General features: G+C 34.7%; 1 protein-coding gene across 1 annotated transcript in view; it reads right to left on the reverse strand.

Annotated features, from left to right (window-relative positions):
* Window positions 1–6523: 6523 nt before the first annotated feature.
* Window positions 6524–25273, reverse strand: part of LOC133522466 (E3 ubiquitin-protein ligase LRSAM1-like) — a 52311-nt gene continuing 33561 nt past the window's right edge. Inside the window, exons 3-5 of the transcript XR_009800062.1 lie at window positions 9409–9570; window positions 8964–9215; window positions 6524–7918 (exon numbers count right to left, since the gene is read on the reverse strand). The gene's annotated coding sequence lies outside the window, so the exon portion shown is untranslated. The remainder of the gene's footprint in view (window positions 7919–8963; window positions 9216–9408; window positions 9571–25273) is intronic.

Consider the following 25273-nt stretch of genomic DNA (forward strand, 5'->3'; position numbering starts at 1 on the left):
CCTAAGTATTTTATTTATTTATTTAAACTTTACTGCACGATATAAAAATGTACAAATGGCGGACTTAATGCCTTAAGACATTTTCTACCAGTCAACCATTCCCAACCAACCAACTGATTTTTAGTATTATTACTGAATTAAGAAATATTTACAAATGTTCATATTTTCCAAAATAATAGAAGATAAATAAAAAAACCCGTAATACAGTGTACATTTAGTAACTAATGAGAGGGTAGAGTAATATGACCGTCCCGCTAGCGCGGGTGATTAAGTACCGTAAAGTGACCGAGCAATATTCAACCAGGGTACCTAGCCTGCCATTCGTTTACGCTCCGTAGCGAACGAAACGCAACTGTCTCTGTTGCACTTATATGGAAGAGTGATGGAGTGTATATTACCGTATCTTTCGGTACCCTTTAGGTACCCTACCCTGAGCGTTATTGCAATGCGAGCCTGTACTGGCTAGTCCGAGCAGTCAGCCCATCCGAAGCTCTCTCTAAGCGGTTTTAATATTTATGCCTGCCTTTTACTTATTTAGCCTGAATAAATTTTGAATGTCCAGCTCTTCATAATACTATTAACTTTTATAATAGAACGAAATAAAGTAGCTCTTAGTTCTGTCGATTTTTGACTGATTCTTTTTCGTTCATATAAATAATTCAATTTACAATTAAAAGGATAAATTTTCATATAAACGTTAATTTCCCCTTACTTATTTTAGTTCTACACACTGGTAAAAACTAGTAAACCTTTTTTTTATCAGTAAGTAAAAAGCAGTTTACTAGAAAACTAATCGACATATAATTATTAAGGCACTCTATACTATACTATGTGTACTGTTTTTTAATTAGTAATTAACCCTAACAACATTTTGGTGGTAACCACCAAACCTAGTTGGTGGTAACTACTGGGATTTTTTCTCTCAGTTGCCAACACCGGTAACAACTTGATGGTAACAGGCGGTGTTGGGAATAATATTATTTATTATTTTTAGGTTTTTTTTCGCAATTCTGGTAAAGTAGTTTGTTACTTTAAAAATTATAATAAATAAATGTTAAAGGTAAAACAACGACAGTACCTACAACGTTGAGTAACATGAAGAGGAATCATAACAATTAAGATTTTATGGACCGTTCCATAAGTAATTGCTGTTTTATGCTTCACTGATATTGTTTTATAAGCTCGACATGATAAAGTGTTCTTATCTTATTACAAAATTTACATGTTGTACCTTTGTAAGTAAAACACCTGCCGTTAAAATATTTAGGAAGGTTTCTCCACTAATACAGCGTGGAGGTATAGTAAATATTCATTGTGTAACAAACAATCAAACTTGCAGATTAGGTATCAGCATGTCGCGCTCTCGGGTGTTAGGGAGTAATGTCGTTAAACCAACTTCACCGCCACGTCAGCGAAGCTGTGCGCTAAAACTAATTGCTGCTTGGCTTGCCGCATAAGATATCATTGCGATAGTCATCAATGATACGTCTTATGAAACTTATGTACTGTGCTGTAATATATGTAATTTAGTTACTTTAATTAAAACTCGGTAAGGATGCGGTTCTGTAAAGATTAAAAAAATATTGTAGATATTAAGAACATTTCAATCAGATATAGGTACTATAGATAATATAAGTATTCTGAAATCCTACAAACATCCACCCGGGAGGAGATAATAATTATTAAATGTATCATCTAAGAAAATATATGTCTGTTACGTGTAGCTAGTGTAGCTACCTACTAATTTTACAAAATGTTGCAGCGTGGGTGATAGATTGATATCGCAATAACAAAAGTTCTGTAATATGTGCATTTGTATCTGTAGGCATAAAACGATATTTTGTTGGATTATATTTCATATGTAATACTAGAATCATGGAACTATATATAAACAATATTATCGCATAAAAACATAATTCATTGCCAACTCAATAAAATAGTTTCTGATGCTTGTAAAAACAAAAATAAAACTGAGCTCCCAAAGCTGCGTCCGACAGTTAGCGAACGGCGGGTCGAACGCTAAAAACGTTTTCACGTGAAACTTGTCGGTCCGGCGTCGGCGAAGCTGGATACTTTCCCCCGTTCTGAAGTCGCTTCGATGAAAATTACATCATGCGACCCGAAATACGGTCCCTTTATAACTCAATTCTGGACATATTCATGCACATAATACGAACCTATAACAAAGTTTAAACTAAGTTTACTGGTGTTTTTCTTTAGCGAGATCCGAGCCGATCTAGTGTTTTTAATTTGTTGTTATATATTTATGAATGTAACACAAAATATTTTTAAGGCAAAAGCTTTTAAGTTTTTGCTCTAAGGTTACCGCTTAAAGATAAGATATTAAATACTTACTTTATTAACTGAGGTCTGTGTACGAGTATGTTATTCAAAGATATAATGTTGTTTTTTTTTTTTTAATAAATAATCTGTTCTAAGAATTGTCTTAAACTATATCTGCAGTAACGAGATGTTCATAGAACTTAATTCCCAACGTTTACCAATTTTGGAGCTAATGGAGCTCAATAAAATAAACTGCTCAAGAAACAAGCTACCCCAATAGGCCCCGTCTTTCTTTATAATAAATAGGTACATATACATTTGTGCTCCGCAATCAAGGCATATAATTGTTGTTTTCCTCAATCTAGCGCTGGAATTTGCTACTATTTTTTACAATCTAGAATTACTTAGCATATTTTACGTTTATCTGTTTTCTTCTTCCGTATAGCCTTTTCAATCTGTGCATCTAAATAGCAAGCAAGGAGCATTGCATTGCTTCAAATGAAAATTTTATCTATTTTCCTCTGTGCTGGTACGCTGTTATTTTCTTTATTGTTAAGTACTTATTTAAACAATTATCTGGGACCTATTCATCAAGATAATTTTGACGTACCTAAACTATATTAGAAATAATTGTCAAATAATTGACAGCAAACACGACAGTTAATTGCAAAATTTGCCAAAAGTTTGTTCTAGGTATTACCTCTAATATCGTGCATATACTCGTAAATTACAGTAACTTATTCATTCACTGCCTTTTTAGGGATCCGTAACCAAAATTGCAGAAAGAAAACCCATGTAGGACCATCTATTATAGTTTCATCATGGCCGTTCTTCCGTCTATCCGTATGTCACAGCCATTTTACTCGGAACCTATGAGAGATATGTTAACAAAATGTAGACCGTAGGTGCATTTGCAATTAGTACTCTATATAGCTGTGTGTACCTATATATGTTACACGTCAACTCTTTTGCCATCACCTTTAGCTAACATACCTATACATACCATACCATACCATACCATAACATACCATACGGCAAGTTTAATAAAACTTAGTAACAATGTGAAACATGAAGGTATGACGGTACCTACTGTATGCGTGGTTGCGTTTTGCCCAGACACGTGGGCAGCAACGCGGCGTGCGGTGGCGCCCCGTCACCCACACTCCTTTTACTGAAACAATCTTGCCGCCCACGGCCGGCTTGTTGACAATAAAGAAAATTATTATATACAAACATAACGTCATTAACTTTGTCCTCTAAGTTATTTCTATCACAAAGATCTCGTCTATTTCTAACCAATATAAGAGTTAAACACTAGTGAATCTTATATAAAAAGCCCAATAAAAACTGTAGAGACAATTTTCAGCGTTGCAAGTATAAGTAGATTAGGTAAAAGATATTTGAAATACATACAATCTCACTCCGTTTAGCGACCCATATACGTGCTCATCGGAGAAAATTGTAGAGGTCGCAGTTCTCAGATAAGACAAACTATATCATGTTCTAATCTATATATATATATATATATATATATATATATATATATATATATATATATATATATATATAAATGTAAAAGACCTGACTGACTGACTTAAATCAACGCACAGCCCAAACCGCTGGGACTAGAAAGTTCAAATTTGGCAAGTAGGTTTTTTATGAATGAATGAATGAATGAATGAATGAATGAATGAAATTTATTCCAGAAAATTATTTCCATATACATTATACATTTACACATTACAAAAAGAATTAAATTAAATTAAAATAAAATTAAATAACATCCTAAACAATAAAAAGGATAATTAATAATTTTATAAGGTCTAGGGGTTCACTAAAAAGTGATTTTTCAAAATTCTACCCCCAAGGGGATGAAATGAGGGTCCAAAGTTTGTATGGGGTTCAAGTTTTATTTTTAGCTCGGAATTCGAAACTTCGTAAAACGATAACTTCTTATAATACAACAAAACAGATTTCAGCGTTTTTGCAAATTCATCCCCTAAGGTGATGATAAAATGGTTGAAAGTTTGTATGGAGATCAAAAAAATTTTAGAGTTTGGGACTTGAAACTCTGTACATGGGCATATTATTAAACCACAAGAAGAATAATTTCAGCGTTTTAAAAAAAAATCCCCTAACAGGCTTAAAAAGGGGTTGAAAGTTGGAATACATTACAAATTCTTTGAGACTTCTTATAAAGGCATAATATAACAAAATAACATTAAGTGAACTTTATATCCTAAGGGGGTAAAAAGGGGATGAAAGTTTGTCTTGGGGTTCAAATTTTATAGTAAGTTAGGAACTTGAAACTTCGTAAAAAAGGTATTGTAATAAAAGGGAAGAAGAAATAAATTTCAGCGTTTTTTAAATTCATCCCCTAAAAGGGTTAAAATAGGGTTGAAAGTTTGTATTAGATTCAAATTTTATTTTAAGCGAGGAACTTGAAGCTTCGTAAAAAGGTATTTTATTAAAGGAGAATAAAACTAATTTAAGCTTTTTTTTATTCGTCTCTCGAGGTGGTTAAAAAGGGGTTGAAAGTTTGTATGGAGATCAAAATGTTTTTCGAGTACGGAACTTGAAACTTTGTGTATTTGCATATTATTAAAATACAAGAAAATTATATCCAGCGTTGATTGAGTTGAATTTTTTAAGTAACGCTAAGCGGGAGCTACTATGGCCAACAACTTGAAGTTAGCACATCAGAGGTGGCATCATGGTTCAATTTTTATCACTTATTATCACTATGCCCCTCACTTTCGGGCTTATATACTTGTTAAAACGTGACAGGCATTATGACAAATGGTAAAGAGCCGACCTTCTTAGCTCTACAGGTTACATTTATGACGTGTACCTACAAGAAAAAATAACCGGTCAAATGCGATTCGAACTTGCGCACGAAGGGTTCCGTACCATTACGCAAGAGACGGCAAAAAAATCACGTTTGTTGTATGGGAGCCCCACTCATATATTCATTTTATTTTGTTCTTAGTATTTGTTATTATAGCAGCAACAGAAATACATTTTCTGTGAAAATTTCAATTGTCTAGCTATATCGGTTCGTGAGTTACAGCCTGGTGACAGACAGACGGACGGACAGACGAATAGTGGAGTCTTAGTAATACGGTCCCGTTTTTGGGTACCAAACCTTAACAAGTTTTCAAAATGTCTCCCCTTACTGATGAATGCGTTGAAATTTTGAATCAATGCAAAGCCGCTACTGAGATAATAAAATTAGTATTATATCTAATAAATATTTTGTACCTACTAAAGATGTAAAATGTTTAAGATAAGATTCCACGCGGACGAAGTCGCGGGCAATAGCTAGTGTAGGTATATAAATGTTATCGAAAATGATCTAAGGTTGCAGCCTATAAGTCTGTCTATATTCTCTTTTGTCAAAGTATAAGTATTTGAATCCGTAAAAAACAAAAGTCCTAATGAACTTACTAAAGCTCTTTATGTAAGAAATATGTATTACAAACACCAGTCCTGCTTTTTGATCACGTCCTGGGCCTGCGTTTGTACACAATGAACTAGCAAAGTAAACGCTATTATTTACAGATTAAATAGAAACAGACTGTTAGGTTACTGTCAGGAATATATAACAATGACAACACAAGCCTTGTTTTTTAATATCAAAATGAGCTAACATTGCTAACTGTTGATGTATCCTATGACCAAGATACAAGAAATTTATTGATAATAGTTAATGTTTTCCAGGTCAATTTGAGGTAGGTACATATTCAACTAATACTAGTAGGTAAAGCATTTTTTGCATAATGTAGCATAATGGACCCTACCTATGTACCTATGATGTATGTATGTTGTAGTTGTGGTTTTAGGCGTGATTAATAGAAAATATTATAAATAAATATTATAGCACTATATTACACAAATTGACTAAGTCCCACAGTAAGCTCAATAAGGCTTGTGTTGAGGGTACTTAGACAACGATATATATAATATATAAATATTTATAAATACTTAAATACATAGAAAACACCCATGACTCAGGAACAAATATCCATGCTCATCACACGAATACATGCCCTTACCAGGATTTGAACCCGGGACCATCAGCTTCGTAGGTAGGGTCACTACCCACTAGGCCAAACCGGTCGTCGAATTAGGCACAAACATTTTAGAGGCGCACACTTATCTCTATTCCCGAAAAAATATTATTTATTGTTGTCATACGAAATACAAATTTATTTCTAATAATGCATAACACTGGGTTGAGGGATATGTTGTTTTATGGACTATCGTGTATGTTTATGACTGGAGTAATAGCTGTCGCGTAAGCCTTGGAACTGTACATTTAATGGCCTGTAAATGAAAAACGGCGGAGTAGTGACGCGAGCTTTCCGAGGGCGGGCGTTGTCGTTTAAATTCCCTTAAGTTTGATGCTCTGACAAAGCAAATATTGGCGACTCTTTGGTCTATAGGATGACGTCGCCGTATCGTGTACGTACGAGGGTGAAGCAGTGCTCGCTCCATACATTCGCCCTCGCACGTCCATGCGTATACCGCGGCGTAACAACACCTCTAAATCGTGTAAATCGCTTTTTTTATTATGTACTGTCGATTCCGTCAGTTTTAACGAAAGTGTTATGCAATTGAATGAAACCTTAAAATTAAAACCTTATTTCATGTAGTACTCACTTGCCCAAGGAAATGAAAGAACGAATTTAAAACAGATATATTATTAGTCTATATTGTCTTATGTTCTAATGTTGTTATTATTTACCAACATCTTATAGTTTATCTTCATCTATAGTTTCATTTGACCGTCACTGATTCCTACCTAATGACTGAAAATGTATTGGCAGAGACAGGTTGGCCGGATCAAACCCATTACCCGTTCTGCTGACAAATGGTACCATTTGTCGGCAAGGCGTCGATTGCCTTTTATTTTCTGAGCATACACCAGTGACTGATTTCAGATTGACGTCTTGCCAGGAAAAGTTATATTATATTGCGGTTATATATGTACTTGATTCTGATACAATTGCATTACACGGTCACAGTAAGTTTAAAATGAGATACCAGAGACCAGAAGAGTGACTAAAAACCGGCTACGATACGGAACCTCCATTTTGCGTGGTCCTATACGCACTTGAGTTATAAAAAGAGAACCTCAATCAATGGCCGTTCACTACACGTGGCACTTGTAAGTCTGTAATTATTTAAGACTTAGGGTCGGTCAGGATTTATTGGATCCCTTCCAAACCCCCAAGTGGACTTAAATGCCGTTAAATCCAGCTAACACTGTCGGCGACCACCCGCTGGACGTGCTCGTAATTTAAATTGCGCTGACCTCAGATCAATATTTTCATTATAGTTTAACCACTGAAGTTACAACGAGGTCTTATGAACTATAGTGAATTTTTGTTCATACTTTCGGACACAGGAGGAGGATGAACTTAAAATAAGATATTAAATGAGTAATTAGGTGAAAATTACTAGGTTGTATTATTGGGAATCTTACTTATTTATAATTAATCAAAGCCTCACAATCACAACAATCAAACGGTGATGAGCCCCAGTTGTTTCATTGCGGCGGCCTGTGCCATTGCGTTGTAGGCAAACTGAGTCATTGCTCCTAAGCAATAGTCAATAGTCTGAATCTGAACAGCTGAAAACAAAACAAGAATAGGTTAATTAATGCATGATTGCTTTCCATCCAAACTAAACATCATCTTAGAATTCCCTTACATTGTGATTTTGATTTTGTTAGATCTTCCGGAAAATCATATCTACTCCTGGTTCAAAAATTATACGCCTGTTTTTTATTATACTTTATTTTCTGATGATGGTCGTAACGTAAAAAAGGATTTATCAATTGAGGGGCAAATTCCACATATTTTTTTCCCTAATGCCAAATCTAAGACCGCCTGTTGTCTGCCTCTAAATTTAATCAATTGTTTATTTTTCTTGTATATTTTTACTGAGGTGTGCCAAAAAAGAGTATTCTATCTATCTATCTTACGTTAAATATTAAATATATTAATAATTATCTGAGAGACAATCTTACGCAGACCAACCTATCCCCAAACTAAGTAAAATACTAGCTTGTAACAGAGTTACTAGGCGATGATATCTTATATAGATAAATATAATTATATACATAGATATCATCCATAACTCAGGAACAAATGATCGTAATAATCACACAAATATAAATGCTCTTACCGGGATTCCAACTCGGGACCTCCTGCTTCCGACTAGGCTAGGAGCTAACCCGCAAACGGTCACAATATACCCAGTAAAACTACATCGAACCCTAATATAGGAACATTAAAAATGATTCAGAATAACATGATATCATTTATACAAATTTTTGGGTAGGTAGTTATCCTAAATACTGTAATATACATATTGGTATTATTTACGAAAACAGATTAAGTATCGCATATAATTAAATGTATACTAATATTGTACGCGATTAAGTCTTGTTTTAGTAAATACTCGTATTGTGTAAAAATCGTAAAATTCGTGTCTGCGTAAAACCAGTGTTTAATAATTTACTACATAAATCAAGAAGTAAAGGTAAAAAAAACTTTACAAAAACCCCTCTCGCATGTGTGAGTGAAGTACTCAAATAGACTATCGTCAAAACATTATACAGGAACATTATGAATATTACGATCTGCCTGATCTTACGATCGCCGGTAACTTACTCGCTTGTAATGAACAGGACAGCAAGTCAGCATGGCAGTGGTTGACTAAAACATGGGTTCCTCGGTTTTTTATATTCTGGTCCCAGATTGTGGCGCACACCGGGTCGTAGATGTCAGTGCAGTGTGTGGGACACGTGTGGTTGCAAAAGTTTCTGCTCCCCACTAAAGTGTGGTCGACATAACGTCTACCGTTCGTTACCTCCACTGGCTTTTCTACACCACAAACGTAATCAGGGAGTCGCTTAACTGTAACTGTAAAAAATCCGCGCTGTAATGAATTCGCGGGCAGAAGTTAGTCATGAATAAGGTATATTCGGGTGATGCCGAATATCGTGCTGTTCCAAAACAGAACTCTAATATTCAGAAAAATTGCAAGATACATTTACTTTGTAAAAAGATTATTTTTTTTTCTTTACATTCAGTTTTAGTTTTAATTAAGGTCTACCTTTGATGTAATTATTCAGAAGGCACCGTATTTTATTGAGCTGGCAATCGTTTGTGTAGAGGCGTAAGTCACGCGCCGCGCCGACGGCCACCAGCGCGCACACCGGCGCCAGGATGCGCGAGCAACGCGCCCTGCACCCGCGCGCGTGCATTCGCTCCATACCTGGGTGCGTAGACAAGATGCCAATCGTTAATTCTCCGTAGCGAACAAAAAGCAACTGTTTCACGTACTAATATGGAAAAGTGATTCAGAGAGCTAACTACGCTACGCGTGAACGATTCGCGTAATATAAAGCTACCACACACCACTAGAAACTGTCAAAGAGACGTAATTAACTGGCGTATTTAAATATATTTTGTAAAAATGTGAATTTGACAGTCCAAATTTGCCGTTTACCTCTCTGTCTAACAAATATAATTGTTAGTAAGAGAGGAAAACAGAAAACTACGCGACCAAGACAAGATTAAGTATACTAAATTTACATTACAAACTATGGAGCTACGGAGCAATAATCTAGACAACTATTAGGCATCGTATTAAGGAAAAATAAAAATTCTAATGATTTTAAGACATGGTCACTTAATTACGTAAAGATTGCTGAACTTGAGGTATATTGGGATAATGCGGATTAGTGATAAGTGCGAATAATTCTGTTACTACAAAGCTAAGCCTTATTTTCGATAGAAGTCACACATCTTCAAACGCCATTTCCTTGGCTTCCTTATCACATTTAATCGCATACATTTTAAGCGAAACTTTGTTTGTAAAAGTTAAATACATATGGAACATCTGTATTTGTTACTGATAAGAAATAAATTGACTAGTTAAATTGTGTACGGACAGTAATCTTTTTTTTTGTTAGTTTATCGTATATTATAAATAAAATAAATAAATATTATACGACATTATTACACAAATTGACTAAGTCCCACAGTAAGCTCAATAAGGCTTGTGTTGAGGGTACTTAGACAACGATATATAATTATAATATATAAATATTTATAAATACTTAAATACATAGAAAACACCCATGACTCAGGAACAAATATCCATGCTCATCACACGAATAAATGCCCTTACCAGGATTTGAACCCGGGACCATCAGCTTCGTAGGCAGGGTCACTACCCACTAGGCCTAACCGGTCGTCAAAATATCAATTGATAGCTTATTTCACTCTCAATTCAAATATTAATAGGTTGCCTTATTAAAAAGTTGATTCAGTTTGACATGTAAATTTTTAAAATCTGTTAATCTAGGCAATCATGGACTGGCTGAACCAACTTTTCTTTTCTTCTGAATAACGCTGTCAAAACGTGGATATTACGGTTGGAAAACTAATATATTTATACAATTCCGCCATGTCACTTTTCGTTACATTATAACTTATATCAGAACATTTAAATCATTTCTTACGCTAATATAGTACATGGTCATTAAATTAGTGCAAATGGAACCTACAATTAAATTTAATACTGAATACCGAAAGCGGCGTTAATATGCACCACTACATGGGGAGTAAAGAAAAATAATTGTAAGCCCGGCGCATTGTCTCAGTAACTGTTCTTAGCACAATGAGTAAAATAGCTATGCACGGTCCACAAAACAGGATTCCTGAATTAAAATTCACTTCAGTGTCATTGATATCCAAAAAGAAAATTAATTTAAAACAAAATACGTTCCGTAAAACTCCTTTTAACGGCAACAATTGCAATCAAAACTTAAAATATAAAGTTAGAAATGTTAGAAATATAAAATTTTCGTCTTAACCGGTATTTCGTATAGCAATGACGGCAAAAATGATGCAGTTTAGTGTACCCGGAAAACTATATGAGTGAAAAACCTAAGCATTATTAACTTTTAAATAATACACGTATTAACACGTGTGTAACGCTGTGAAGCTTTCTAGTGCGCATATTATGAGATGAAAATGAAAATTCGCTACGCCGATATTACGCCGGTGAAAATTATCGTTGTCCGCCGACAAATGTGGCAAAATCGTAAGCTGCCGCGGCGCAGTGCAAATGTCTCGTACAGACTACAAATGTAATAAAGCAATGGTTCTCAAAAACAAACGAGCATCAGAGTAATTAACGCCTGTTACCCCCATAACCACCCACATGATTAACCTCATGATCATGACCATCCCCATGACTGACCTATTGATCCCACCATGACCACCCTCATGATTCACCCCATGACTGACCCATGATCACTCTATGACCAACCCCATTTTTCAATTTATATTGCTCGTATTTCATAAGCTTCCAAACAACACATATGCGCACATAAGTACTGAAGCTTTTTAGAAAATATTTTTTGTAGTTCGTTTCTTTTCTTTTTTGAGAAAATACTGTCATCGCCGCTTTAACAGAACATGGGCATATTCAAATTTCTATAAATCATACGTCTAATCTAAAGTGAACAGGGTAGATTTTGAAACGTAGTCTCTGCAATTATCCCGGTAATATCCACACTTGCAAACACCGATTTAAATTAAAGTAACTACAGAAACTTGTAGCGTAGCTATGCTGCAATAAAAAATATATATGCAAAGTAGTAGTCATACTTATTAATAACAAGCATTGACTTTTCGAAACACGAGCAATAACATAAACAGTGAAAGCTTACCAACTAGTCGAAAAATTGTCCGCACCTACCCCAATGTAGGTACCTACATGAATGGACATGACTAGTTCAAAAGTGTTTGGACCTGTAGAAAGTTTAAATAGTGTAAACAACCTAATTTACTTTTATTGCTTCGTATCTCACACTCTTTAATATATACGTAGGTACATTGTATTAACATTCACTTAGTTCAAAAATAGTTAAAATATTTTAATAAACATTAAGTTTGCCAAAACATTAGGTTAAATGTCACCACTGTTAAAATTTTCTATTGGCCTGGATTATAAATTAGGCAACCAAGTTCCTTATTCAATGTTATTTTATTAAAATTAGTTTTAATACACACTACATAAAAGTAGTATGCAATAGTAAAATCCTTTTCCAAAAGCACACATGTTAACTTTGTTCACAGAGCCTGAAGCAATTTAAGAACGAGTAGGTATATGATTATATTATGTAGCGGCCTCGATTGTTTGCAGCAAATCCGAAATTAATGCGTATGGATTTTTAATTGAATTTTCATTCCCGACAATAAAACCCCAATCGTTGACTATGCCTATGTAATTATTAAACAAATTTAATTTCATGTATTTACTTACTAACTCCAAATCAAACGAACGCCGATTTTTGACAGATTTTATATTTATAAATCTTTGAAAACAGTCTTTATTTTTACGCACTTTTATTTAATTTGCAATGTATGTCGGTTTATATATGTATGTTCGGGTTAATTTAGAGCCACTTCTCATGATGTGACTGAGCTGAAACTTCACATATTAATTTGGGTGACAATGCAAGGTATGGTACAACCATCGAGCTAATCCGATGACAAGAGGTGGCCATAGGAACTCTGTGATATACAACACAACATAATTGCGTTTGGGTTTGTTAAAATGATCTCGATGAGTATTATTTGCTTGTTGAAAGAAAAGTACAGTCAGTCTTAAAAGCTTGTATTAAAAATAATGTTTTATTCGGCGTCGTAACTTGTTTTCCCATATTTTCAGATATATAACATATTTATATATGCATCTAAGTATGTATATTTGTACGGGTCAAATCTTGTAAGTTAAATTTGATCTACTTCCCGGTTTTCGATGAAGATGAAAATTTGCATGCATATGTACCTAATTAGGTCACAATACAATATTGTGGTACTATCGAGCTGATCTGATGATGAAGACAGGAAGTGGCCATAGGAACTCTGTGATAAAACAACGCAACCAAATTGAGTTGGGGGTTGTTAGAATTGTCTCGATGAGTATTACTTACCTATGGGTGGAAAAGTACAGTCAGCAATAAAAGCTTGTATCAAAAATGCATTTTTTGCCAAAAACTTAAGTACTTAATATAATTATCAATGCGCCTCTCACATATCTGACTTTACGCTAGTCACGCTAGTGCAATCAAAACGTTTTCAATCCAATCCCGATAGGTAAGTATAGCGAATTCGGGTTGGAGGTTGATGTGGACAAGATGGTCGTAAAGTGTACTCGTAGTAAGATTTAGTTGGTCACAGACATGTCTCTAGCTAGCATCATTCTGCCCTATTAGGCCTTGATTCTCCTCTGAGTAGAATAATAATAATAAATTTATTTAATGTTGACTTTATATATCCGCGCGGACAGTGCCCTTCTTTTGGGTGAAACCAACAGTGTTTCCCACTAGCTTTTCTCGAGCGATGTGAGCAAGACGTAAAGCAAGTTTTTGAAAAAAATGTAACTAAAAAAAAAGGGTTTAGGCATAAAAAATATCGGGAATATCCGTGCCTCCAGCCAGTGCCAGGGCAACTCTAAAAATTACATTTTACAGTACGGCCGTAAAGCTTTCCTAATCTGTTTTTTTTTTTTTTCATTTAAAAAATATATACTTTTAGTGTCGATTTGTAGAAAATAATAGCAAATAAAAAATATACTGCCGATCGGACTCTCTACACGACTTCTTCGTGAACAAGTTTACGTGTAACTTAATGCAATTGTTAAACATTTACTGAACATATTATTTCCGCAAAGTGAGGTCTAAAACGAAAAAGTCGGTTTCTCCATACAAACTAGATATTGACTTTATGGAAAATATGTTTACGAAATTTCACGTATATTACCCATAGTTATGCCACTACGTTAGAATTTTTCGATTTTTTAATTATGATAAAAATTAGGAGCGAAATACAGATTTAATAACAAAATTTTAAATGCTCCTAACTCTTACAATCATTAAAACTTGGAAAAAAATCAAACGTAGGGGCATAGCTGTGACATACAACAAATTGTGTCAAAAGATTTTCAATGATGTTAATATCCAGAGGAAAATGAGGACAACGTTTATATAAAAAAACGCGCGGGTCCTCTCCACTTTCCTCTTAAGGAAATAATATAAAAATAAATCGTTTTGTATATAATAGTTGTGAGTTTTATCATACTTCGATATCTGAACAGGTAGTGGTCGTAGGGCTATATATTAAGTGTCGGAACAAGCGATGGAATATCTCGAAACGTACATTATATTTTGTAAAAGAAAAACATAATTTGGAAAAACTCGACTTTAACACTGGAGGCACAAACCAAACAAATAAAAAGTATGCCTTTAATAAACAATTTATGACTGATTAAGGTGCCTAGCCAAGATGACAATCGTTTGCAGAAAACGAAACGCTAAGATAAACGTAAACAATGTATGGAAATGTTCGTTTCGTTTCGTTTTCTGCAAACGATCGTCATTTTGGCTAGGCACATTTAGCAACCAGTACATTTGGGCCGAAGTAAGGCTGGAAGTGGATGTCTTATATGAAGAATATTAAACTAGAATCTCAGTAACATATTTTATTCTGTATCCATATAACTGATGACATTGACATTAGAGGAAAAACAAGGAGTCAATATATCACAATAGGAGCCGCGTAGGTGAAATGATGGGTGGCGATGGTTAAATACCGAACGGCTATCGGAAAAGGGTTGCAGAGCGAAAAAAGGACAAACACGTCATCGGTGGCAGCATGGTGGCATTTTTATCTCCTGCCACCATGGACATAATATTACTCTAATTGTCCCTCTACGCCTGTCACCATGCTTGTCACGATCTAACAAGTAAGTGCAAAAGTGACAGGCATAGTGACAGGTGATAAAAATCACAGGCCTCAATTTAGAGAGATGACGCTGCCGTAGACTCAGAGAGCGGAGTTTTTGAAAAATCGGTCCACTTTTTTAGATAACAATACGGTTACCAAAAATTTTAGTAGCAATCTTGAGAATTTTCTCTAGGGACTTAATCAATTGGAATCCTGTTTTTTTATTTCGTTCTATAGGTACATAAAAACAAGAATATAGGTCTAAAATGCACTTTAAAAATGTATCACAATTTACTGCACAAAAACTAAAAATATGAAAATTGCTTCTAAAAATGCGCAATTTTATTTTTGAGTGAACTCGGTAATTAGTTCTTGTTTTTTTACAACTTACAACAAATTGAAAACGCACATCCATCTAGCTCACACTTACGCTCAGTGAGAGTGATAGATGAACACGAATCTACGGGGCCTTAAGGTTTTTACATTTTCTCTCACCTTTATTCTTCTATTTTTAGGTACGTCCCAATCTCTAGTGGAATGGTATAGGTATTGGAGCATATCGTTAAATACATAGAAAACACCCATGACTCAGGAACAAATATCCATCATCATCATCATCACACGAATGCCCTTGCCACGATTTGAACCCGGAACCATCGGCTTCGTAAGCAGGGTCACTACCCACTAGGCCAGACTGGTCGTCATTGGAACCATAAACTTCACCTTTAAACCTCGAGCCAAAAATCTGACGTCTCATATGCTGCCCCCTAGAGTTCATGCACGCTCCCTATTAGGAACTTAGTAAGTACTATTGATTAATGATTGTGACTGGTGGAAAAGACGGGAAATAATTATTTGGTTGACAGGGGGGCAAAGTTGTTGTTTAACCCCTCGTGCTAATATTGGTGTGTACCCGAGTAAGCTAAAGATTCCAAAATAGAAGTATGAGCGTAGGGAGTGATTCGAAAAATGGAATCTTGAGCGTTGCGAGAGTTTCAAGCCACGAGAGTTAAAAAAACTGCTCCCGAGTTAAACACAAATAAAATCAGCACACCAACGCAAGGAAAATACTCTCCGAACTAAAATATTACTAATCAAATTCAAATGACCGTTATTAAATATTTGTCTTACAAAACCAAAGTCAATTTCTACTAGCCAACATGAGAAGACAACTCAAAATTTTGTTTCTATTAGCAAATGGTTCCACATCTTACAACAACCTATTTAACTTTCTTGGAATTGGACATCATCAGTTTGAGGCTGGAAGTTTGGAAATCTAAGTTCGTTTCAAAGGGAATTTGAAAGACGGGAGGGTAATTGATATCAATTAGGATTGCGCTGGCGGCTTGGCTGCGAGCTCTCACAATAGACTATCTCGCGCGCGAAATAGCCTCGGCGAACTCGCCTTTCACTCATCGAGATCGTCGTTCTGATAAATTGTCTTTGACGAACTTCATTAATTCTTCTGCAAACCTATTATGTCATGTAAATGGGAATTACGGTTCAATCTTAATTGGTTCTGACGATCATATTTGGAATCATTGGTATTTATTTATTTATTTAATCTTTATTGCACAATACATGAAGGTACAAATGGCGGACTTAATGCTTTAAGGCATTCTCTACCAGTCAACCAATGGGTTAAACCAGAAAGATTGGTATTCCAGATAGAGTGTAACTAAAAGTACAACAGTGCAGTCGACGTCAGGAACGGCCAAGGTGCTCAAAAATATTTGAACATGCACTTCTAAAAACCTTGGCCGCGGCATATTTGATAGCAACTGTACTGTAGCAACTTATATGTAGGTATGCGTCACGCGAGAACAACATAAGCCTTAACGTATAAGTTTAAACTTTCTTATATTGAAGCGAATCGGCCATATACATTGGCCTATATTTTACCAAGTATTTCTGTTGAGTATGAGTTTGCTAAAAGATAAAGCTTTTTACCAAAACACCTGAGCCCGTGTGTAAGTAAGCGGGGCGGCGACGAAATCGCACTGCTGAAAACTTAAACGGAGGAAAAGCAGCCGGCCGTCTTGAGTAAAGAGAGGCTGTTACGAAGTTTTAACGACCGTGGACTTAGCAAGTCTGAAAGAAGCGCCTCACATAATCTTCCAGGCACTTTACTAATACTCTTTATAATTTCATACAGTTTTCTGTTGGCTTGACATTCTTAATCGTCAGTCTTCGCAGTTCTGCTAATTTCTGTTTCCGTACCTCAAGAGGAAAGAACGGTACCCCTAGTGTAAATTTATTCGTTTGCGTTAAGTCTCAGTTTGTATGGGATTTTGAGTTTCCAAAACGTCCCGTGTGCGCTGTTTCTAAATCCCATACAAAATAAGACTTAATGTAAACGCGTACGTTACGTCACGCTATCGAATAAATTTACACTAGGGGTTCGATCCCTTGTAGAATAACTCGTGTGTATTTTCTTTTTGACAGTCTGTCTGTCACTTTTTCAGTAGCTCCACTTATCATCGGTTTAATTCTCTATATACATATATTTTATTACATATATTAGCTAGTGTGAGTCATTCTCTGAGAATATGTCTGCGGTTGCGTCTCTTTTAATTTAGTATGGGTCGCGCTCCTGCGACAAAAAAATAGGCTGTGGTCCTCCACATCCATATTTTTTGACAATGACTTGTGTTCGTTCCGTTAACTTTCATCGTTTTGACTTTCAGCTAAGATTAATTTATGAAATTCATCTGCATTAGTATACGTACAGGCTGAGAAATATACTCAATAACTTGTAAATTGTAACTCTTGCAGTTTTCCACGTAGTTTATTAATTATAGTTAAAACTATTGAAACGGAAAATTGATGCAAAATAAGTAACTGAGTTCACAATTTCGCCGTTCGTTTTATCGCAATTTGATTTCGGAATATGCTTTAAAAAAATTATAATGGAACAGTAATATAATAAATAGCATTAAGATGAAACATTAGTGGTAATTTTTTCATACAAACGTTCTCGATATTTTCCTTTGTGACTCTCCCGGACTCCTTTTATGTACGGTATGAAATTAAAATGAGGAAAAACTGCAAATAGATATAAAATAAACTGTCGTATTCATCTGGGAACCGGACCCATTCATTATATTACAAAATTATAAAAGTGCAGAATTTGATTAACAACTATTACGAACCAGAGATAGGTATGATGGTCGGACTTGTCTACGTGGCAGCGTGTAATAACACTATCTGTCTCTTTCATTTATTTCTTTGTCATCTGGATAACCATCCCTGTCTATCATACTCGTACGCCTGCTGATGGTATTTTTAATTAAATGGTACCCTATAGTGATTGCCCGTTAGCGGGCTTCACGTTAAAAAAAATCTTTTTCATTTTATATTTTAAACTTATTGGTTATTATGTATGCATATTTATATTAAAATTTATTGCAAATTATGAGTTTTTTACTCATGATTGAATTGACATTTATGAATGTAGATTTTAAATGATAAATATTTAATAACGTTCATTTGGATTTGATTCGGTTTGATTTTATTTGATGCTTTTCATTTAGTATTTTCCCCGCTAGTGTGGTGAAAAATGTTGACTTTCACTCGGTGGCAAAATTTGTTTAACCCTTACCTTAAAATCCTCGCAACGCTCAAGATTCCACTTTTCGAACGACACGCTACGCTCGTGGTCCATTTTTGAGATCTTTCGGTTGCTCGAATGTCAATATTAGCACGAGCGGTTAAACAACAATTTTGACCCTTGCTCTGAAATTTGCTATCAGATGATACAGAGTTTGTAAATCTAGCTTCTAATAATAGAACAGAGTTATGATAGAAAAACTAAGATTTGTTTCAACTATCCTTGGTCTCCCCAGGCAAATTAAGATGTCGTTCCTTCGCTAATGGGTGTAGTTCCTACAAGGTAACATAAGACAAAATCAAAGCGATCCAGCGAGGAAATGCTGCCAGCATCCTCGGTACCTTGCCACGGGGGCCCATTTTAGATTTAGATTTTTAGTTTTATATAGTAGTTTTAGTTTAGTTAATTGTATTACTTATATAATTTTTTTTTATTTACTTGTCAATAAATCAAAGTAAACAGCAGATATATCAACCTGTTTCATGTTAGGTTAAAATATTTTTATAGCAAGACTAAGTCGTCCATTAGTATTAAATATTAATAACAAACTATTTTTCATTAACCACTAAGTCGAGAATAGTAACCTACTCGTTATCTACTAGTACATATATGTAATATACGTATTTATAAAAATAAAGGATGAATAGGTATACACCGCTTCATGAAGTAGCTAGCAGCTACATTATGTATTACGAAAGTGTTTGTTACAGTAGACGTTATAAAATATCTTATAAAGTTTCTGTTGGGACCTTGTCAGTTACTTTCTTTTGACAAGTTTCCCAATACTTGCTTGGAGCGAAGGTTCAATCAAAAGTTTGCGAAGAAAATAAGTACAGATACATAATTTAACGTGGAAATATTGTGTCTAGTTCATTCGTCACCAAGTTCGCGGCAGCGCTGGGCAATACCGTACATTGTTTTTTGCACATGTACGAGTACCTACGTGCCTACTCACACTACACAACACGCAGGGCAAGACACGGCCACACGGCCGCACCTTGTTGCTTATGTACCTATGTACGAGTACGTACCTACTCATACTACACATGACATACTCGCAATGGGGATTTTATACCAATACTAGTGTGGAGATAAAGAATATAATCAAAATGATCGAAACCTGCCAGACGCCCAACTTGAGTACATATTGTGACAGAATTGTCGTAAGGAACGTAGATATAGTTTCGCAAAATTTACTTTATTTTTTACCCAAAAAAAAAATACATATTTTAAAACCAAACTACATCTGCATATAGGGTCTCAGTAAAGTTAACCGCGAACTATTTATTTCATAATTTCGTGACAAAGTTAAACTCGAATTGTATTTAAATATGTGTACGTTTTAAATTAACGAAGTTTATGCGAAGTTAAAAATTAACAATATAGTATGTACAATTTTATATTCAAATACCTAATCGTTATGGCTTAAATAGTTTCCAATACTGTGATTACTTTGTTGACGTTTGTGGGCCCTTAACATTCACAACCGGGACTTTACTAAATAATCCCTAATTAAATTGTAAGTTCTCTGCAGATGAAGTCAGGCTAAAATATTAATTGCTTCCCGAGTTCTGAGCGCCGGTTCACTCTCCCAGATTACCATAACAATAATTACTTGTATAGTATTTGAGTACCTCTAGACGTCTCACTTAATCCTATCTTCCTGATTGGTTAGGAAACTACATTTAAATTATGATATTTTATCTCAGGTTACATTTTTCACTATACATACTTAATTAGTCGTACCTATTGCTATTCCGAAACACTTAAAACGTATTTTTCATTAGTGTAACAAAAATATTCCTAAAAGCGTGACGTTCTTAGTAGGTTTATATTTCATGTCAGATAGATTAAAAACGTGACGCCAAGATATCGTTGTGTAATGGTGGTTCAATCGATGGAAGCCCATGTGACTAAGGTTTCTCTTAGTTTGTTCAATCAATAGGTGACATTGCTTTCTAGCAAGCTAGCAAAGGTCGGAAATGACAAATTAATATTATCTCCCACGTGTTTTTAGTTGTATTTTTAGTAAACTACCCTAAATTGATAAAAAAAAATTATCTGTATAACTCCCATTGGACGCGTGGTGTTGTGCTTGAGCGCGGCCGCGGACGTCGAGTCACGCGCCTGACATTAATAATTTGCGGTGTCCGCAGACGCATGCTGCGAGAATATTAACGTAAGGCACAACGATAAAGAAAATCTATAAAGTAAGGGATATTACCGCAAAATAACTGTCCACAGTCATTGCCGCGGGTGCAAATAATAGGTACTATAGGATAGCTTGAATCACGTTTTCAATAGTGTCCGACCGAAGTTTCGGTTTCGGCTGGTTTCGGCATAAAAACATATTTAGGCCGAAGGTTCAATTTCGGTGCCAAAACTGCCGAACCTTTCGGTCACACCGTTGGTTCGTTCGGATCGCGCCCAGCTAACTTCGGAAACACTCGGTAGGTCAGCCGGCAATGGCGTCGCTCGTGTAAGACTTGATTGATATTGTGATAGGGTCATTTATATATTTATTTCAGGTATATGACATATAACCATTATTACTTTAAATATACATGTCTTATTTAAAAGAAGTACCAATAAGATTTGAATAACACAAAAAACCGGTTCTTGATAAGGTGAGAACTGAATTCTAATATGTATTTCTAATTTTTAAACGGTTTTTAGCTCGACCCCGGTATATAAGCTATGTAATACAGAAGCAGCTCGATTCGGGTAACCAATGTCACTTTGACGTTAGAAATATCGTAGTATGTTTTATTTTGTACCAACTACGCGAATTATAGGTAGCTATTCAGTACCCCTAGTGTAACTTTGATCGACATCATAACGTGACGAACGCGTTTGCGTTAAGTCTCATTTTGTATAGGATTTTGAGGTTCCAAAACGTCCCGCTTGGCGCGCTCTTTCGAAATCCAATACAAAATGAGACTAAACGCAAACGCGTACGTCACGTTTGGAAATCGAATTTATTTACACTAGGGGTACAGTTGTTCATACGCCCGAAAAGGACGGCCCATTGACATTTTATTCACCAATTTTAACACGTCTATAAAAGTTTCACTTTCGGTTTCAGCCGAAACTAGTGTTTAAGTTTTATTCATAACATTTCATATTCTATACTAAACCTCATATGATTTTTAGGTTATTTAATCTTTATCTTGATACCCGAAATAGTCGTGAGCCGAGCTTTCCTGATATCGAAGCTGTCACTTATCTTTGTTTATAAGACCTTATCCTGAGTACTTTATTTCAATTAATTATTCAACTCCCAAAATCTATCGGAGCTAAAGCAAACACATTTGTAGAGTTAAAACAAATTCTTAAAATTTAAATCGAAAATCACTCTCTTCGGACGATAAATAGTATCAAAATTCCTACTTATTAACATGGAAGTAGATTTTATATGATCTTATTGCACCGACTTCATTTTTAGTTATATTAACTACTGGAGTGGAGTGGAACCACTTAAACATGGAAACGTTGTGGCATAGGTCGTATGTACAATAAAATAATGATTTAAATATAAAAATACTAAAAATCATAGTTTCTACATGTACCTAAGGCTGCGTTTGCGTATAGTCAGCTACGAAGAAGTTAGCTCGCCTCGAGAGAGGGCACTCGGCAAACTTTTTTAATATTAAAGTTTTAAATAAAATGTGTTTGCGGCCGTTTTCCAAATCGCTTGGAATAAATCATTAAAATGAATGGATAGGTAACGTAATTTCGCTACACTTGCAAATTTAATAAAGAATTACCGCCAAAAATCACGGCTGCGGTTTAAGCATCAGTCATGGGACTCATTGGTTAACTTATAGATTCGTTTAGTTTCATTATTCATTATTTAATTTAATTGAATTGCATTACCTTATAAATTGTTAAAGTATAATTTACTAGAGTACATATTATAGTCGTCAAAAAGAAATAATAAACATAAAATACCTATTAAAAAAAAAAGACAAATAATTATATTGCAAATATTTGAATAAAAAGAAAAGAAGATAATGTCAATAATGGTATACGAGAATAATTTTTAAGAAAAAAAACCGACTTCAATGAGGGAGACCGGTGAAAGAACGATATTTAAGATATTCGACTGAATTATTTCACACCATGCATGAAATAAAGCACCAGATAATTATTAAAAAAAAAACTAAAAAGGATGGAAATATAAAAATGTGCCTTGAAAACCTAACTGCTTGGCAAAGAGAACAAATTGCCAAACGTTTTGAAAATTTAATTTACTTAACAAACACAGCGAAGAGGAGAAATCACCAAACGTGTACTATGCGTCGTTGAAGAGTTCCATTCTGATCATCATCAGCAGTTCCACTTCATCAAATGTCACTTTTTTAAATGTAAATGTTTGATTTGTTACAGAAAATACAAAAATCACTATATGTATGCCTTTCACATTTGAAGAGTTCCCTCGATTCCTCATGGATCTCATCATCAGAACTGAGTTTTGACAAAAACGGTACCAATCTGTATATATATAAATTCAAACAAAAAATAATTTTCAAAATCGGTTCAGAAATGACGGAGTTATGGAGTAACAATCATTTAAAAAAAAAAACACACAACCGAATTGATAACCTCCTCTTTTGAAATCTTGAAGTCGGTTAAAAATAAGAAAGTCAATACAATAGAATCACGAGATGATAATACATATAATAACGAAAATGAATTTAGAGAATAATAATGTCATGAACTATGTGATCTCAAAATGCTATATCCATATATTCTCTGACAGTGTATGAAGTATAATGATTTAGATAATTAGATATAGATAACTGAAATGGAATTGATAGAGTGTAAGTAATTAGTAACTTTTGCAATTACATAACTGACAGACTAATAACATGAGGCGAACTGGTAATCAAGATCGGTTATTTCGGTCAAAACCATAATGTTTCAAAGGTTCCTAGACTCCCTAACGAAATATCAAAACGCTAAAAACGATTAAAAGGTCCTTTAGTAAAATAGGTACTTATGAATTAACCTTAATTTCAAACCCGTGGTAACAATAAATACTGTTCTGAAATTACTTCGATAGGTGATAGGTTGTTTGTGTGTGCATTGTTGACACATGACGGCCATATCAAAAGTATCAAAACCATAGATATAAGATCAAAACCTAGTAAGGGATTCACCTAATTATACACGCGAACGTAAAAACATAAAATGTGATTCTAAAATTTTATATATAATTATTTTTATTTCTTTATAATTTTAAACAAAAAATGCACGTTAATGGATTGATTACTAACGATTGTATGTCAACATCCATATTTTGCAATATATTATATTTATACACGTTTTATGCTCCTTACTAACTTTAGTAAGTACCAATGTTAGTGTGTTACATATAATTCCTGCTCGAATACCTATCTTTCCTAAGTGCTCTTATTAGGTGCAAACTGCAAGCATATTATGGATGGCTTTAACCACGTGACAAAATAACCGTCACTTTTTAACACCGCGGGAGTGACGGACGTTTTATTACGCTGTCACGTAGACAAGAACGACCATTATATCCGTAGGTAAGATATTTCGGGTTATTCCCACTAGTTACCACCAAGTTGTAATCAGTGGTATCAACTGAGATTATTTTTTTCACTTTTTACCACCCAAATGAGATAATGGTAACTACTGAGACTTGTTTTTATCTGCATCACTATGTTAACGGCACCAATCATGATACATGTAAGACAAAAATTGGAGTAGTTTTGATATTTCACCGACAACTGTAAAATTTCTACCGCTTTATGCTTTAAAAGTTTAATGTCCAATTCACCCTCTATGTTTTCTATGTATTTAATGAAAGCTACTGCAATTGGTTTCAATATTATTAATTAACCAATTAAAACTATGGTTTTTTGCTCCAGTCATGGGATGTATGGTGTCATTAATTTTCAAACTAACAAATATCAATGAAAAATTTAACTTAAGCAGCTCTTTAGCTCTTGTTTATGGTAAAATGTTGTCAGCGTTTTAAAACTGATGGTAAATACTTGTTTTACAGGATTTATCTATACCATCCCATTACTGGTGCCTGTTCCATTATAGGGGTGTTTACTATATCATACTATAAATTATAGCTTAGGGAAGTATAACACTCTTGTTTAGAATGCGATCTGAAGCCCTTATTAGGTTTTGATTATAGGGCAGGCGCAGTGCCCCGTCTGTCGCGCATTGATACCCAGTTCAAAAACCTAGTAATGCTTGCCTGCATGTCTCAAATCCTTACTACGTTTTGGTATGGGACAAAGCTACTTACTTATTGTCTGGTATTTCTGCCGATAAGGACTTTAAGATAAAAGCGATCCTGACCTATTTAGTTACGGTTTTCGGTGCCGGCAGTTAAAACTCACTAAAGGGCGCTGCTATGATGTGTGTTTATTGTGATGTTTGGTCGGAAGAATTTAATAAAGAGTTGTATATATTTAACAAAATTTTATAAGAAGTAAAAGAGCTCTGCCATTTAGGAACCAGGAATTTTCATTTCCGAGATTCTGTGGCACATCAATAATTTTCTGTCAGCAAATCAATTATA

Source organism: Cydia pomonella, chromosome 1, assembly GCF_033807575.1.
Source record: "Cydia pomonella isolate Wapato2018A chromosome 1, ilCydPomo1, whole genome shotgun sequence".
NCBI classification, from domain to species: Eukaryota; Metazoa; Arthropoda; class Insecta; order Lepidoptera; family Tortricidae; genus Cydia; species Cydia pomonella.